Here is a 19,197-nt window from a genome sequence, read left to right as displayed (position 1 = left end):
TTACATAAACTGCTCAGTGTGTCACCAGCTACGAGTATAATCAAAAGGCTAATAAGTATTGGCTTTGATAACAAAAAAAAAGCAGAGCATATCCTTGCATATGAGAGCTAGTTTGACTAAAGTATTACATAAAAAATTGAGCACTTTACTGAAGTTGCACATAAAAGTGTGGTTTTAATGGAGCAAAAACCTATTTTCCATTACATTGTTAAATTATTAATCATATGTGTATTGCCAAAACTGTTTTTGTGGTTAAAAAAAAAGCAGTACTTGTAATGTACCTTAGTTTACTTAGGCTCATGTCTTAGCTTATCAGAAAACTCAAAAAAAAACCCCAAACCTACAGTTCCACACTCCAGAGACCAGCCACTTACAATTATCCAAATTCTACCTAGAAGTTTTATTATCCAACCAATAATTCATTATCTAAAATTATTGTGTAACATATATTCAACCATAATTTCACTGGCTTTTTTTCCTAAAAGCTAGCCCAATGACACCTGCATTCAACTGTACCCACTCATAGTGTTGATTTCATCTAAGCTATCCCTAGTTTTCTACAAGAATTGAAACCTTTCATGTTATTTGAGAGGTTGCAGGGTGAAAGTAAACTTAATGGTTTTATGCAATAAGCTTTTCTTTTTTTTTTTAAATCCCATATGCTCCCAATTTATCACTTCAAAAACACTATTTCAAGAATAAGCTCTTCTGAAATGTGCCCAAAAAAACCTAAGCAAGAACTATTATTTTTTCTTTTTTGTAACACTTCTTCCTTTCTCTGCCTAGCTATCCTCTGTATTCTGAACACTAGAAAGAGAAGAAAGTAGGATCTCTAGGGTTAATAGCATAATGATTTTGCTGATTGCTTATCTTCCAATAAATCATTCTTAAATCCATTAAATATACTATTCATTTATTTAAAAAATAAGAAAATAAGAAATCATAATGACCACAACACATGAATAAGCTTACATCATATCCTTATCTGAAATAAGCTTTTAAGAAAAGCTTTCAGACTTGAGAGGTTTCTTGACAACATGACTTTACTTTTTAAAATTAAATAAATCCTCAAGAAGTACATGTTTAGTGTTAAAAGCTCATTCATTAGAAAGTCAGATTCAATGAAACAGTACTTCATAACAGAGAGAAAAAGCAGCCTAGGAATTAGTCAGAGAGATTAAGTCAGGTTTTAAAGGATATGTCGATCACAGTCATTGATTGTCATTAAGAATATAAGCAAGTTCATTTTTACATTTACTATTCTTCATCTTTCATTAAATAAAGAAGAAAAAAAGACTTATACTATGCTGTAGTACACTTTGAGGTTTGAAGAAGAAAATTCTGCATAGCGCAGGGAGTAATACAAGTAAGAACATTTGCAATCCTACATACATGCAGGAGTCATTATAAAACAGAATCATACATGATCTGTACCACAAAGATGACAGATTTAACACAAGCAAGACAAAATAAAGACTAACTAGTGAAGGAACACTGTATATCCTACAGATACAGAAGAGGATTTTAGGAGGGATATGAAGGAGTGCCGTGGGTGCTTGACAGACAGACTAAAACAGAACGCAAAAATAGGCAGCAACACTGGAGAAAAAAGGGCAAATTATGCCATAGTATTGTACAATAAGAAGCCCACTACATTCTTAAAAATGATCTCACCCCAGTGAGTCATTAGTTCAATTACATTTCACACCACTCAGCCTAAGGCAAGCAGAATTGTACAGGACTCTAAAAATACTAATTCCAGCAAATATGTCTCAGAAACCAAGCAACTACCATCAGATTCCACACGTTCTCTGTCTCTTAAGTATTAGCTGGTATCTGACTATGTTATCTTTTAACTCCAAATACATTTTCGTTCAATTTTAAATTGTAAAATGAGGTTAGCCCACACTAAAAATACAAAAAAGCTGAGTACAGTGCCAGTATCTATTAGAATATTCAGAAAGCACACCTTAACATGCTAGCACATCACAAACCAGTGAAACAGAAATAGAAATACATCACAAATAGCTAGTTTCAAGTTGGCAAAAATTTTCCCAGATTACAAGGCACTGCTACATGGTCAGAACTTCTATTTATTTCATCAGTGCCAGGGGAATAGGAAACACTTGAGTGATTTCTAAACATATTAAAATATATGCATCTGGATACATATTAACCTTCCTTCGTTGTTACAAAAATACGCACTTGTACATAATATATAATTATTATACATCTATGCGCACCAAAAGTGGAGTTCAACATTAGCATCTATTTTATACTTACATGGAAGTGTTTTTGGTAAGACTATCTCTGAACCGGACAGACGGGCACTATGCTGCACCATTCATATACTTAAATGCCTTCTCTTCCCCATGAATATATTTTTTCTTCTTTGTCTTTTTAAATTAAATAATACATTCAACAAGCTATATAATTTACCAGGGCACAAGGAAGAATTTTTCTGTTCCAATAACTGTTACATGTATCATATTGCAACCCACATAACAGTTCTTTTTCAACATCAATGTATGTGCTAGTCATCAGAATTCTCTGATAGCTGAATATTTTTTGACATGTTTGTTTCCCCTGAAGAAAGTGTTTTAGTAACCAATTGCCATTAAACTCTTAAAAGGAGAGAATACAGCATTCTTTAGCAAAGTTTCAGTGTAGTATGAAAAAATAGAGAATACACTAACTTACAGTTCCTTTCCCCATTGTTCAAACAAAATACCTCCAACATATAGCTAAGGACAATCAGTTTCTGTCTTAAAGCCTTACAACTTTTAACAGCCAAATTCCACTCCCACTCCACACATTCTGCTGTAATATCACTGAATTTATTTGCCTTACACCAACAGGAGAGAAGAACCCAACTCTGTAATTTACCTTCTCCTTTTTCTACTTCATAGAACACTCATGCAATTCAAGAAGCAAAATTAAACACAGGGTTTGGGGTTTGTTTTGCTGGGGGAGTTTCTGAAAAAAGAAAAAAAAAAAAACAGACATCATAATAGACTAACAGTAAGATCAAAATTGACTCACAGTAAGTGTTACAGAACAAGAAGTGGGTAGAGAGTACAGGTCAAGAGGAAAAGGGCAGAAGATGGAAGGAACCGCTTTAAGGCAGCTATGGCCATTGGGACCACAGAAAGGTGGAGGGCAACGTGCACCTACCAGGGAATGAATGCTGACCTTATTATTTAGATTATAATAAACAAAAATACAAGAAGAACTTATCTTTGAATCATCAAGTGTAATATGTGATTTTGCCAAAATTGCTGAGAGGCGAGAACAGAACAACATGAAAAGGAACTCCAGAAAAGGCTTCTGATTTAACAATTATACACAGAATAACACTCAAGCTGAGAGCATGCATTATTCTACTACCACTCTTCCTACAGATAAATGATACATTTTACCAAGTACAAAGTACATACAGAGTAAATGCATTGCAAGAAGAGACCTGAAAAGAAAATGCTATCAGATAGCTGTTCCCGGTGATAAGTTTTTAAAAATGCTATTGAATTTTCCCTCAAATCAGTATTGGTCAAATAACTTCAGTTTCAAGTGTGTTTCACTGCCACAGTATGTTTTCAATTACTGCTTCTTTATCTCAATTTAATTATTTTTGTAGAGTAATAATTTGAAGGATAAATATCATTAGACATCTTTATGTTCTTTCTAAAATTACACTTCAGTGATTATTACAAATTGAGCCAGAATGGAAGAAATATCTTCCTGTGTATTTACTTTATATATTTCTGTATGAGCTGTTTTCCTGTTTTATGAAGAAATTCTCACACAATGAAAAGAAATTCAGTTGAAATGAAAAAATAGAAGATTTACAGTGAAAGCTCTGTGGTAGGTCCAGAACCTGAAATTACTAGAACATAATTTATTTTTACTGGTTTGAATGAATTATATCCTTTGAATACAAGCATTTCTACACCCTCACTCTGATTCCTGACACCGTGCAGCCAGGCAAGCAGGCAGGCACGCTGACGGCACAAAGCTGTTGGCAAACAGCACACCCTTGTTTCCTTTCCAAGCTGAGTTTTTGGAAATAGACTTTTGGTTTCTGTTACCCTGCTATATCTCTAACTTCCTACCCTATCTTGCAACAGTTTAACTTGATACCATATCTGATAAACAAATCAATGTCACTGCTGAAACAACACTACTGCTGTAAAATCTGTCACTCTGGCTATGTCAGACTGTTATTAACAGAGCAATATTAGCACAGCTTTACTTTCAACTGTACTAGGATCTCTCACAATCTGTTGTTAGATTTTACTTCAAATTAAAACTCAGCTTAAACTTGATTGGGGGGGGGGGAAGCACAATAACTGATGACAACCTATTGCTACTCTGTACTATGGTTTTCTTCCAAATCTTATTTCAAAATACATTTCATAAATACCTGTCACAAATAAACAGAGAAAGAGAGAAGTAGGAAAAAAAAAAAAAAAAAAAAAAAAAAAAAAAAAAAAAATTCTGCACTAGGTTGCATTTACCAGTATGCTGAAAACATGCATGAAGAAAATGGGAAAGGAACACTATTTGCAACGTATGTATCATCACAAAACAAGAGGTGAATGTGAGCGATGCTGTTGTAAAGCACCTTAACAATAGTAAGGAAGACCTAGATATTATTCCTGCTAACAGCTCTAGTAGCTAGTGAGACCTACCAATGAATGAGAACAAACAAAACAAAAGATGTGAAAAGAATCTGTGGGCAAAGGGAAGGTTTTAACAGTTATGTGGTTGAATAACAACAGCAGCTTCCACAGACTAAATATCTAACCCAAACAGAACCCTCATGGAAAGCTAATTTTTTGTGTTTTGCCAAAATACCACACAAATGCACATATATGGAGTACAATATAGCTAAAATAAGAAGATTTAGCATATGTATTTGTTGTAAGAAAATTCCAAAATGAATGAATCACTTCATTTTCTATGTTTAAATAGGAACAAACATTTAAGTTTAGTAATTTTGACTGTATGAAGTTATATGCCCATAAATAAAAAATGGAGCTATACAGCTCATTTGCAGTCATATCAAACATGGATAAAGTATAAAAGGTGAACATGAAGATGAGTTAAAGACAACTTTTAAAAGATTAACGTATTCAGAGGCTTCTGACAAATTTTGCCTCAGTTGTACAGCTTACAGTGCATATTCCAGAAGCAGTTTAAATACAGTGGAATAAAAGTAGGAAACTTTTAATTCAGACACTGAGCCTTTGTCATGCCCCAATTTTGTTTCAGTCAAAAATCTCAAGTTTCTACTGCACCTTTAGTTTGCAACTTAGGTCAGCTGAAAAAAAAACAGGGGGGGGGGCATCTTTGGAATTGTAGACAATCTGCCACAGAAACAGTATGTTCTCAAAATAATAGTATGTTCCCTTCTTTTAATGAGGTTAGGTTTTCACATCTTTCCCAGAAATGACATGAAAAGAGATACAAGACCATGATGTTCTGCAGCTGAAGAGGGCCTACCTACCTTTAAGATAACAAAGACAGTAAACAGATTTGGTGCCTGTGAGCAATGGAAGGTTGGACCTGAATGGTAAACAAACAAACAGACTGGACTACCTTACTTTTCAAACCGTAACTGAGAAGAGTCCATAAAATTCTTGTTGAAACTAATATTCAAAAATTAAGTGCATGAGTTGAGATACAAAAGATAAAAACTATTCCTATGAAAACAGCCTATTTTTAAAGTGGTTTCCTATGTGCAAGAATTAAATCTTACTCTACACTATTCAATACTTTGTATTACATATAGCAACATCTTCACTAATCTTTAAGGCAAGGTGGAAATGACAGTTACAGGAATACTGGCTCCCATCCAGGACAAAGATTAGATTTCAGTCATCTTCTCATAGTTATTTGGTTAGATTTTTTTAACCTGAACTGGCTCACACTTTAATCAGAAATGGACAGGATAAAATTGGTTATTATGTTTAAGATCTTAACAACCAATATTTACTTGAGGAATTACAATAAAATTGTGTACACAATCTCATTTTTCAATTATTTTACACTTCTGAGTTTGCCAGGCCTCATTTTCCAGTCCTTAGCTCTTGTCATTTCTTTCTCTGCTAATCAAAAAACATTTTGTGACCCTTTATTTTCTCCCCATGAATGCACCTCTACAGTCTTAATCTTGAAGAAAATAGCCCATTTAATCTCCTACTGTGACATGTACAATTGCATTTATTCACAGGTAACCACAAAACTATGTTTTTTTTCTGTACAGTACAATTCCCTATACCAATTGCAGAAGTGCAGATTTGCCTGACATAGTTGTATGAACGGTAGAACAGAAACAACATTGGTGAGGCAATCCCAGCACGGATGCAGTCCAATTCCAATGCTTTACAGAAGTTTAGTACCATACTACTTTCATATTTGTAAAAACAAAGATCATACTTTTTTCTTTTTTTTCTTTTTTAATTTAGAAGGCATGTTATGCGTAAGTGTTGAACATTCAAGTTGCTCTGCCCATTCACAACTGCTTTTCCTCCAGTAGTCTGTCTTTATCTGGGATGTGTACCCATAGAAAACTACCACTACCTTACATAACTCTGTTCCTCTCTTCCAGCTCCCCTAGCAAGAAAATTATCTACCAAGAACATAGAGCCACTGTGAGGTGAGGAGAAGATGGTTTATTTAAATACTTACTTAGGAGAACAATACCTTAAGGGAGATTTAAGTCATCTAATTTGTAGATCATGTACGTAAAATAAATTTGTAATGCATCTACACAATTTCTTCAACTAAGTAATCAAAACACACAAACTTGTTGGACAACATATATTTTCCATAAAAATATGACCATCATTAATTCAGCTTTACAGCCCTTCTTGTTTCAAATGAATTCAACTTCTCCACTAATTTTCTACAGCAGCTTTGTGTCTAAGTGATTTTGATTACAAAAGAAATACCCCCTTTTCTCCTTCTGAATGCTGAATCGACACAAGTTGGACTTTCCCCTTCCCCAGTGAGTATGGAGTTAAAAAAGAACGGCTCTGGGAAGTTAGTACATTTGTATAACAGCCTCCTTAGTTATTGTTGGATTACAAATTATCCTTGCTTTATGGAAGAACAAATTACCTTGTCTCCAAAAGTAAAGCAAGAGCATTTACTGAAAAATCCTGCTCTTCTAAATCTATACTAAATCTTTATAAACAGTCTGGAAACCTGTGTATTAATAAAATTATTCCATGATAGGTGTCTTTCTGGTTACTGCCAGCCATGCATTTTTCTGCAATATTTTAAATTTATCATATCTATACTCTATACTTGCAATGCATTCAGGTGTGTTTAGATACTGTTTTATGATTACAATTATCGTCTTTGCTTTCTCACTACATCAGAACAGGCCTTTATCCAGGACTACCCTCTTTCTTGATTGCCAAAAAGCCAGTATTTCACGATTTAATATAATCTTCTCAGTAAGCTTTCAACTATCACGTTTGTCTAAATACATTTGTCAAAACTACTGAACAGAAGATCCTCTGCATTGGAAAATTAACTCTTTCAAAAATGAAACATTAAACACTGGGTCTATTTTCAGTTTGCCCTATGCATCACAATTTGCCAGTCTGGCAACAAGTGGCTTCCAAATCCATTAAGTTTGTTTATCATAAGAGAATATAGAATAATTTTTCTCCTTCTTGATAATTCCTGTATTCAAAATTGGTGATCTTTTACCACTGGCCATAGAGGACAAATAGTCTAGGCTCCTAACACCATTCTTCCACACACCTCAGAAACATGCTTAGACAGCAATGCTTCCATTTTTCTGGTTAAAGTAGGTTGTGAGAGTAACATCTGGATTTTGTTAGTTGGGTCTCTGATTTATAAGTGTTTAAAGACACTTCTATTGACACTTCTCATTCTGTTACCCCCAATGAAATTGTTCCAGACATGATTTGCTAACATCATTATTTTCTAGTGAGCTCTCTAATGAAATGCTCACTTGTTTTCCTTGGTGATCACAAGTTACCTGTCCATTTCATCCATCTGTAGTCTCCATTTCTGAACCTCATTGTTCAAAAAGAAAAAAAAAAAAAAAAATCTGTTTTCTCAGACATACAATACTGAAGTGATATTTCTGAACTAACCATATTCTTCTTCAGTACAACCACTAGGTTATGCACAAATAAATTCTTCAGTCCCAGCAGAAAGAAAAAGACCGGTATTATGAACTGCTTCTTGGTGTTATTTCTTTGACCACTAAACAACTGATTTCACCATTGGCCATAGGAAAACAAAAGGAAGCACACATTCTCAGCCAACTGCCCTAGAAAAAACACATGTGACATTTCTCCACACCTTCCCATGGGGAAGGGATTATCTATTGAACTCAAACCACTGAGTCTGATCACCTTCGAGATCATTACTCTGGTTCTTGAAGAGCTAACCTGAAGCCTACTATTGAATTTCCAAGTATGTAAATGCTCAGGAAAAGAAGAGAACAGAGGAAGTTATAAATGCCAACTCCTACCAGAGCTTCAGATAATGCATATGCACACCTGTCTGAAATGTAAAATTGGCATTTCCTTGTAGAACCTCCACACAGAGTAGAACAGACAACTGGTGACAAGCTCTTTCAGATATATCATTCTAGCTGTAAATGGTGTCAAACTCTACAGAACTGGTTTTTTTTCTGTACTAGTTGCTAGTGTCACTGACTTGTTTGTTTATAATAGGTACTGAGTTCTAGCTCTTCACTGTTTAATACTTAAACTTTTATACCTATTGAAATACAGCGAGAATATACCACCACTCAATTTAAAGATGGCTTCTCTCTCCTTTGCCAATATACCTGCATTCACTTATTTTAAATTATGTAATCCAACTTGCCTTTCTCTTCATGAACATACACACACCAGTGAGTAGGTATGTTTTCTTTGTTTCTATAATGTGTAAAATAGACTACAAATGATTTTCAAACTCTTGCCAGCTATTCTTACACTCTACAATGTATTGATGATTTATAAGATGTAAAAAAATAATCTTTCAGAGATTTACTGCTAACCTCCATCTCTCTTCCCTTCTCTCCCAGCCAAAAGTAATTCTTTTAAACTCTTTTCTTGTCTTTGGGGTACACAACTTTATTTTTTTAACTAATACAGACTTTTACAGTCAGTCCACAGAAAATTACTAGATTCAAAGGCAGACAGAGCTTGCAGGTATCTTGGGTCTTGATAATTTCTGTATGTCAGATGGAAACAGAAAGCCATAGCTTTAATTTCTACTTTTAATTATGTAGTTCTACTAAAAAAGTATGACAATCCAGTAACAACACTTTGTCTCAAAACTCAAAGATGCCCTAAGATCTGTACTAGTTACACAATCATAACTGTTTCAAAGTAATTGAAAAAATTATATTAAAAAACCCTCCGAAGTTGTATTTATCCTGTATTTGGTTAAATACAAGCATTCACAACTACAAGATTATCTATGTTACTGGTTCTTCCAAATCCTTTTACACCTCCATTCTCATGACACACCCTAGCTAATAAACACAACAATACTTACTGTTCAAACACTTAAAATAATCAAGAGGCAAAGCAAAAAGAAGGTCCAAACACCCTTATCAGCTGCAATACCATCCTTCTGGTGCAGAACAAGTATTTCTTAACAGTGAAACAGAAACAGGCTTGGTATAATTCCTCTCTGCTCTATAGGCATACTTTGAGAAGAAAACAGACGAATTTTTTAAGCAGAGAAACAGAATACGAGTATAGTTTTCAGATTTGAGAGTCACACATTTAAATTCACTAATTGCAAAACAAGCAAACAAAAACTGGAAAAAACCTACCTTATGAGACCTGGTCTTTACACTTAATCTCATTAATGAGAAAAGATAGGATAGTGTAATTACCAAGACCTTCTTCCACAACTTCGCTCTTCCATCACGGTGTTCCTCTTTCAGAATTCTGAAATCCCTCTGTTTCGGCCTTACCCAGGTGGGACTACAAACTCCAGATATACCCTCTGGCTCCCAAAGCCCCATACCATCTGATACATTACCAAAGCAGACAGAAAATACTGTCGTTTCAGTGTTTTTAAGAAAGAAGTACTGGCTTAATCTCAAGCACTGAACTGAATGTACTACCAGGGCAAACACTATTTGTGCCTTGTGTGCATGACAATACACAAGAGAGTTTAAATGCATCACATGCATGAGACTGGTGCAGCTACTCTGCTGTCCTGACAATAAATCCTCTCCTAGGAGAAAACACTTTTTGGTAGCCCATCACATCCCCCCTCCCCTTCTTTAGTTCTTGTTCACTGTCATTTCTTTTCCACTGGAGTCCTCTGAACTGTTAAAAAGCAAATAAATCAAGAGCTGTCAGGCCCGGGATTTCATCCTGTACCCACCTAGTGTAATACTGGCCTACAACCAAAACTTCTAGACATTAGATCATTATAATAATAATAAAAATAATTGATATTAATAATGAAATAGTAGCAATCCAATTCAGAGTAAGAGATGACAAGGAGGTTGAAAGAGAAAAGCTTTCCAGAAATAAAGGAACAAAAGGTGTGGACATCTGTAACTGGGAGCAAGAAAGAGCAAAAGACAGAAGAGTCTTTGACAGACCTGGAATCAGCATAAAAATTGTTAGAAATACTCCACCTGCTACAACAAAGGTAACTTGAACACACTGTAATTAACTTCTGACACAGCCTTGCTAATGGGACATCAATAACATACCTGTCAGGAACAGGTTAAAACCTCAAGATAGAAAGTAGAGTACTAAATCCATTTTAAAATATCTGCTTTACAGTCCTCTGACAAGGTCTGTATACTTGATTCCCAAATGTTTAGTAATATAGCAAAATCAAATTCTTCAAGTAGTTATAGCTAGAAGACTAATTTCATAAAAAACAGAAATAAGCTTAATGTTACCATGAAAAAAATAGCTTCATAATTCACTCAATATGGCAAATTTGAAACATGTTTATGGTCATTTAAAGGAAACTAGACATCAAGAAAACCCACCATTACAGTTGTACACAGACTAATTTTTTAGACCTGTATGCATGAAGAAAAATAAATGTTAAGAGAGCAGAACAGTTCTGATTTTGCAAAACAGTGACACAGCGACGAAAATATACTGAAGCTACATTAACAGAAAACAAACTTTTAAAAACCTTAGGAAATGTAAATTCAAGTCCTACTAATTTAAAGTTATGTTGAAAAACAAAATTCCAATAGGATATTTTTTTTCTTCTATCAATTCAAACTTAGTCTTTTCTGTTATGTGCCTGTAATTATTTAGTGTCTTATGAAAATGGTTAGAAAGAACGCATGCCAGAGATGAAGTAAAACATACCAACTCTTTACATAAAATGCTTTGTCTAACATAATGTTTCCAAGCTAGGAATCCTAATCGCAGCAAAACACAATTTGATGCTAAAATCTGTACATTCTGTCTGCTTTGATCAAAGAGGATAAAGAGGTCTTACATTATTAGCCTCTTACTAATGAAAAATTGTATCAAGTTTTGCAAGTCCTTTTTTTACATGCACATTAATTCAGTATCTTATAGTGAATAGTTCAAATTAATGAACTTGATACATACTATCAAGGTCTTTCATTATTTCAAAGGCCAACAAGAAATAATATCCACAGAAGCTCCTTAAGAGGTGAAAATGGCATAAAATAAAATAAGATGGCCTAGACTGTTTTATGCATAATTGAAACTGAGAAAGAAATAAGTGGGTGGTATAGCATCTACAGAAGAACACAAGAACTAGCTTCTACACTCATTGCACAAAATATTTGGTTGTATATCATAATTCATGAAATAACACAACTCAGCAGAAGCTTGAGTGGCTCTCCCTTTCACATTAATTTACAATAAATCAGGTAGTGACTGTGGCAACATAAAGCCAGGAACAATACTAAGAAAATAAGATCTTAGTAACCAAGAGGATTTTTTTAATACTAACTATCCACAGCTTTCACAGCACTTCTTTCCCTGAAAAGACAGATCAACTAATAAAACCAGAATATTTCTAAACATAGTAAATTGAAGCACTACAAATATGCTTTATTCTTTTTTTTATCAAAGTATAAAATAACAATTTCAATTCCTCTAGTGTATGAATGTAAGCTGAATGGTTCTATCATCACATTAAAAATTATTATTTTGCAATACACCTGACTGTCACAGAATGACCAGTACTATCCATGAGAAACATAGTATCTGGTATATGTGTGTGTGCATATATATATTTATCTATATTCTACAATTATTTTGTGATTAAATACACTATTAACCCTACACAGTTAATCACAATGTAACTAGAGCAACATGCCATCATTTTCAGATTTTAATAAGAGATGCTGAAGAAAAGCAATTCAGCATATTATATGTGTATTTCATGTGTGACACTGACTTCATGTTTGTGAAGAATTTCTCATTATTTGTAAAATTTTTCATAAGTCTGATTTTGGAAAAATTAAGGTTTTATATAAAAATGATTTCTCAGTTTCCAAACAGTTCAAGATTCTCAGTTTTAAAGCTACAAGTATTAAGGCTTTTAAATTATTTGTATGTCTGCTTGACCTTCCCAGCAGAGAAGGGTTTTTGGCCTAGAATACTACAAAAAAAACTTTGTGCAACAACTTTTTGCAAAATCTTCCATCTTATGGTAACACAGCCTCAGGAAAAACAGTACAAAACAAACAAACAAAACAAAAAAAAAAATCTCAACTGAACGGAACAACATGAAATTGAAGAATATGGAGGTTACACTCAACTACAGAAAGGTGTAGTATATTTTAGCCCAAACAATTTCAGTGAAGGTCTGGCAGCCTTACTGCTAATACCACCAGGGACAGAAGAAAAACATTTTAGCAAGGTATTTGCACTTACTATGAATGCAGATGTACCACCTGAAGCAGTGGCACTCAAAAATAATGCAGATGGCTCTGAGCCAGTAATACAGTTCAGTCATTCTCAGCAGGCCTAATTACCCCAGGCAAAGCATCATGTTAGCATGGCCGTGTAATTTCTATTAATCAAATCAGTCCACTTATTCCTACCAAACAGTGCATTGTGCTACACAGATATATGCTATATTATGTTGGAGGACACTAGGTCTCACACAAGGCAGTAAATTGTAATGCATCTAAATCCCTAAGCAAAAGCACCATGAAAGCAACTTTTCCCTCCAGATTGATGCATGTTGATTCTTATGAGAAGCTGCACATAGCAATATTAATATCAACAAATCTGTCTGCTCTGTGTTCTAGCAATGAAGACCTCACTGACATGATAGTAACCAAGTCCTTCCCCACTTCAACTGCAGTCAACACAAGATCTGGCTTGGCAGTCATACCCTCTAAATTTTTGCTTGGAAGAGAAAAAAACATTAAGTTCATCGCTGAATAGAATATGGGAAGAAGGCAGCAGTGAAAAATAGCTACCATAGTATCTGTGTCAAGTGTTCAGACAGCTTACCATTGCAAGTTTAGTAATATTTGTGTACAGACACATAACGCATATTTAATATTACTTCAAAAACTGCAGCAGCTAGAATGACATAGTTTTTATACAATATTTAACCTGAAGGACAAATATTACAGCCAGCCAATCTGCAATCACTACAGAGTAAGTCTCTGTGTTTTAGTCAGATAATTTATGCTGGTTTAATATTCAATTATTAAAACAGACTGTAGAAACAATAGGTACAGGTAATTCCAACTTGCAATAGATATGGATAACTGGTATAAAACAAAACTATGAACACTTACTATTAAAATGAGTTATTTAAGTTTTCAACAAATTAGAACTGTTCTTTCCTGAATACTCAATAGTAGTGCTTAGTATTTTGGTAAACCACAAAATTATATTCATCATCATTCCCAAATATTAAAAATTTACAGGAGTAAATTAACATCTTTCTTAGAAACAGTTAGGACACTGAGAAATGGATAGCTTGCCTTCTTTCCTGGTAAAGGAAATAAAAAAAATAGATACATGACATTTACGTTTACATAGCCAGCAACACCCCTTCCTTTTCCTGCTCACTGGATTCTACTAGAGAATATTGACATAATAGCTTTTGAGGGTCAATTTTTGCAGCACTCCAGTAACATCATGAACTGTGTGAAGTTAACTTACATGTCAGTCACAACCAGAAGAGAAGTAATTGTGTCAGAAAGGTGAGCTGAAGGTCTTTGAGGAGATTTATCTACTATTTCATCTGAAGCAGTGATAAGAGGAGGCTGAACTAAAGTAAAGGCATGCACTTTCCAGTCACACTGTCCTAATATTCCAGGAGGTATCTGGGCACAGTGAGAACTCGCAGGAAGCAAATTTTACATCAAGCAGTCCAATTTAAAAAAAACAAAAAACACCAAATATCCTATGCCTCCCCGCCCCAGAAAAAAAAAAAAAACAAAAAAACAAAAAACACCACACCAAAACACCACAACTTCCCTATAATACATTTTCTATTAACAGTTGGGTGGAGGGGGCATCTCTGAGAGAAATAAAGGACTGGTAGCAGGTCAGCCTTCTCAGTTTCCTTGCTTCAAGGCAAAAACCACCTATACCTAAACTATTCCTGATACATGCTTTGTCTAAACTGCTTTTAAAAAAGCTTCAAAAACTGACTTCACAGCTCCCCTGAAATTACCATCACCGACAGAAACCTTTCCTAACATTTTAGATAAAAATTTTCTTTGCTTTATTTCAGGCCCATTACTTACTGTTTCAATCACAGTGGACATGGACAGCCATTTAGTCCCTTTACTCCCTTCTCATCTGAAAAACTTTTATTTATCTGAAGAATGTTATTCTGCCTCTCAGACCCCTCTTCTCCAAACCAAAGAGCCACACACTTTCAGTTCTTCCACCCACTGCCCATTCTCAAGACCTTCAGCCATCATTACTGCTGTATTTAGGACCTTCTCCAATTAACCTACATCTTCCTTGAAAGAGGTGCCTCAAAAGGGACTTGATACTCCAACTGAAGCATGAACAAAAGATTTGTTTCAAGTGCCTTGCACACAACACCCTTCCCTGTAAAGATCAGCACAAATTTCATTGCCAACAATGTCACACTGCTACAAAACAAATGAACAAGTGTCTTGTACTCACTTTGTGAGGAACTATCAAGCCTCTCTGCAGAACTGTTATCTATACAGTCATTTCTCCTCTTCCTGCTGCTAACTACAACTATTTATTGCTAGAACTTTGCACTTGTCTGGAAGAGAAATTAAATCAGTTCAGCTAAGACATATCTCCAATTTGCTAAGAACATTCTTCATTCTAATCCTGTTTCCCAACATACTTTCCATTATTCTCTGCTTGATTATTACTTGTAAATTTAATAAGGATATACCATATTACATCATTCAAAACATTAATGAAAACACTAGCCAGTTGCGGAACATATTTCAACAAAATCCGACTTGATATATTGCTGGGCAACAGCAAACAACAGATGATGACTTTTGGGGTACAGCTTTCTCAAAACTTCTGCATTCATTCCACAACATTTTAATCTGAATATTGCTGATCCTACTTGTGTAACATGGTGTCAAGAGCCCTACTTAAATCAAACTACAAGACAGTCATTTATCTCTCTAGTCCTAAAACCTGTTATGCTGCCAACAAAGGAAATATGGTTGGTTAAACAGGATTCATTCTTGATAAATCTATGTAGCCTACTATTTAACAGCACTTTTATATTCTAAAGTCCTACAAATAGTTTATTTGTTCTAGAGTTTCTTTGCTTAATGAAGTAGCGTTAGTTTGAATTGTCTAAATAAAATAGGAGCAAACAGACCTATCAGCTATATACAGGCTTTTTCTTGTTTAAAGGATATCATGACCCATCTTGTTTACCCTAGAAAGGTGTTAAGTCTAATTTTTTTCTGGCATCCACAGCAGAATTTTTCAGGCCCAAGATCACTGTCACTTTTGTGCAGGTATCAGTATCATGCATACTCTAACATTTCAGTATTATCCATCCAAGTTACATTTCTTTACAAGTATCATCAAAACTGAGCTTTATTTCTTTGAATATCCCTTAAGTCTTCTATTGTCATGTTAAGCTTAAATAACTGCCACATGTAAGCTTTACCCCATCTTTGTAAAGAACACGATACATACGTGGGGTTTTCTCCATTTTAGGTAGACTTATGTAACTGAAGTTTTGCCTTTCCTCTAGAATTATTTAGCTTTAAAGTAAGGTCATAGTCCTTTCCCCATCATACCTTCTCATTAGTTACATGAAACGCAGTATTGTCATGAAGCAACTTCTATATTGAAGACATGCAACCTGTATTTCAGTAGACCCCTTCCCCTTCATTTTGTGGCTGCACAGCTTAACAATGAACTAACCCTGAGTTTACAAAAGAGCAAAATTATGGCTGCTGTGAGAGCCTGCCTACAAGTATTATACGCTCACAGAGTCGCTCAAGCTAATAAATTCACTTGCTGTGAAATAAATTATGATAGAATCATACATAGAGACTACAAGTTTATTAAAATAAGTCTAGGCATGTATATGAATAATGATGACATCAGTTATAGGTATTTAACAATCAACATATATAAATCCTTTGTTTTCCAGAGCTGTGTAACTCACAGATGGAATTAACAAAATGTCCATAGTCAAGCTAGCCATTCACTGCACAACTAAGAATCTTTTCTTCTTCATCTGATCAGTTACAGGCCACTGCTACAGACAGTAATTTCTGCATAATGACACAGAAGACAGCAGATCTTTTAATACCTACAGAACTCCTTCAGTGAAAGGGAACTATAGTATACCATTTTCTTGTCACATTCTATAGTTTAAACTTGCTTAGGAACATTTTCACTTTATAAACTATTTGTATTAAAATATCACCAAGAATCATAGCCAGGGCATGTAATTCCCTGCATCAGGCATTGTTTGACATCTGAATATGCCACTTGTTTTACTTATCCATATGCTGAATTGGTAATGCTGAATGTAATATGAAGAATCACCATTAGAGAAGCAGCTAATAGCTTATTCAATGGACTATCGCAGCTCTGTTTCTACTTTGCGAGAGACCCCAAAGAAGTGTACTAGGAGGTGGAGGAGTTGCAGAAGAAAGTTTGGGGTTTTACATATATATGTATATACATATATACACACGCACACATATTAATCACATTTAACCTTTTAAAATTACATACGGAATTTTTTCTTCTTACTGTGTCAGAATTTCAAAGAATGTGAAAGTCCAACACAGAGGAATTTTAGATCTACCCTAGCTTTAAGTAGAGATCTCGGCGATTACCAAAGTAATCTCAATATTACCAAGTGCTTTCAGAGAAGAGTTCCTACCATCATCTGCTGAAGCTAGAAATCTGCAGACTATTAGCAACTTAACAAAAATTCCAATAAAAAACACCCTTCTCAGTAAAAGCTACTGTTTCTTGTAGTTCCTCTGACTGACCCATATTTCTAATTCCAAGATTTTATATTTTTATATCTTTTCCCATGACTGTAAAATAAACTTCAAGACACAACTAAGTAAAACCTGTAAATTAACTGATAGAGAGTTGCTGAGGAAATATAGGCTGAATACGTATACCTAAATGGGCACACACACATTTGTGTCCCCCAAACGTACACACAGAGTATAACAGTATGTAAAAATAAATGGCCAGTTATCCCAAGATTCTACCCAGAATAACCTATAATCAGTAAAAGGTATATTATACCATTGAAAGTGCAAAGCTTTCACAGTAATTCACAGTGCTGCTGATTTCAACAAAGGAGAAATTATACTGCACCACACATACAACAGAAAGGTAACAAACAATAGGAAGAATTTTGCCCTGAATGACAGCTGAAAGGGATATTCAGAAATATCTGGCTAAAAACACAAATTAGTATTACTCTTGGCCATGACCCCCAATTCAAAAGCAAGCCTGCATGATGCAGAACTCCCTATCCGATACCAGACTTTCACACCACTCATGTCTACCACACAGCCAGTGTTTCCCCAGCCATATCCCAAAATCCAGCCTCCCTGCAACACACCACCTTCCCACTGACTTCCACTGCAGTACTCTGAACCATGTCGACTCCAGCTACTGCACACCTTCCTCCTCCCTGAACAGACCTACCCCATACCCAGCAAGCCACCACCTCACCACACAAGACAGACAGTCCCACACCAGCCCTCCTCAGTGGGGTGTTCCCACCCACTCAGATGCTGGGCTTCATGGCCAGCTGGAAGGCAGTAAGAATTCAGACCAGCCAAGGTGGGAAGTAGAGGACAACAAAAAGTAGATAGTCAAAAGATGAGGGAGGGATGCAGATGGAGAGGTAAGTGAGAAGAAAGGAAGAGATACCAGGAAAACAGAGGGAGAGAGAAATGACAGTAGACAAGGGATTTTGCCTGGCCATAAACCTCCCAGATTTAAGGATTAATTAAGGATGAAATTAAGGACCACAACAGTTGGTTCCCCCACTATGGCCTGTAGGATGAAACTCAAAAGGGCTTCCTAAGGGAACACGTTTACCTTCATCTTTAACAACAGTAATTACCCGGTGTTTTCTAAGCTTCAGAAAAAGACCAAGTATTTGAAAACAAGAACCTCAAAAAACTGTGACACTTTAACAAAGTGTAAACTTTTTTTTTTAAATGGTGAAAGAAAAAGAGCAAGCAGAGTAATAAAAGGCATTTTTCCTTAAAAGAAAGAAATCCTAAAAACTACACAAGATAAATATCTCAGATTTTACCATTAAATTGTAGTAATTATTTGAATAGGATCTAGCATTCAGATTAATCCCACAAGACTTGTAATTCAGGTAGTTAAAAGACAGTATTACTTTATATATCCTGAAGATGTGAAGGGAGACCAAAAGGGAAAGAAAATAAAAAAACCAGAAAAAATAGAAAATTAGAAAAAATATTCTAGCTCAGAATGCTACAATTGATGCTTAAGTGCTTCAGTCAAACTGATATACTAAATAACTATATAAACTTTCCATTTGCAACACAGCATCTGCTAATTATAAGACTAAGTCATTGTCTAATAATTTTTTGATTACACAGTATAAAAAGAGCAGTAGTGACAAATATGCACAATAAACCTCAGGATGATACTGAATGTTTGATAGTTCAACCCTCCCACAACCTATTTTTGGAAGCTGAAATTGAATACT

General features: G+C 34.9%; 1 protein-coding gene across 1 annotated transcript in view; it reads right to left on the bottom strand.

Annotated features, from left to right (window-relative positions):
• Window positions 1–19,197, bottom strand: part of COG5 (component of oligomeric golgi complex 5) — a 190,640-nt gene that overhangs the window by 159,456 nt on the left and 11,987 nt on the right. The window lies entirely within an intron of this gene.

The sequence above is a fragment of the Athene cunicularia genome, assembly GCF_003259725.1.
Source record: "Athene cunicularia isolate RWA chromosome 1 unlocalized genomic scaffold, athCun1 chr1_part2, whole genome shotgun sequence".
Taxonomy (NCBI): domain Eukaryota; kingdom Metazoa; phylum Chordata; class Aves; order Strigiformes; family Strigidae; genus Athene; species Athene cunicularia.
This window is presented reverse-complemented; position numbering and strand designations above follow the sequence as displayed.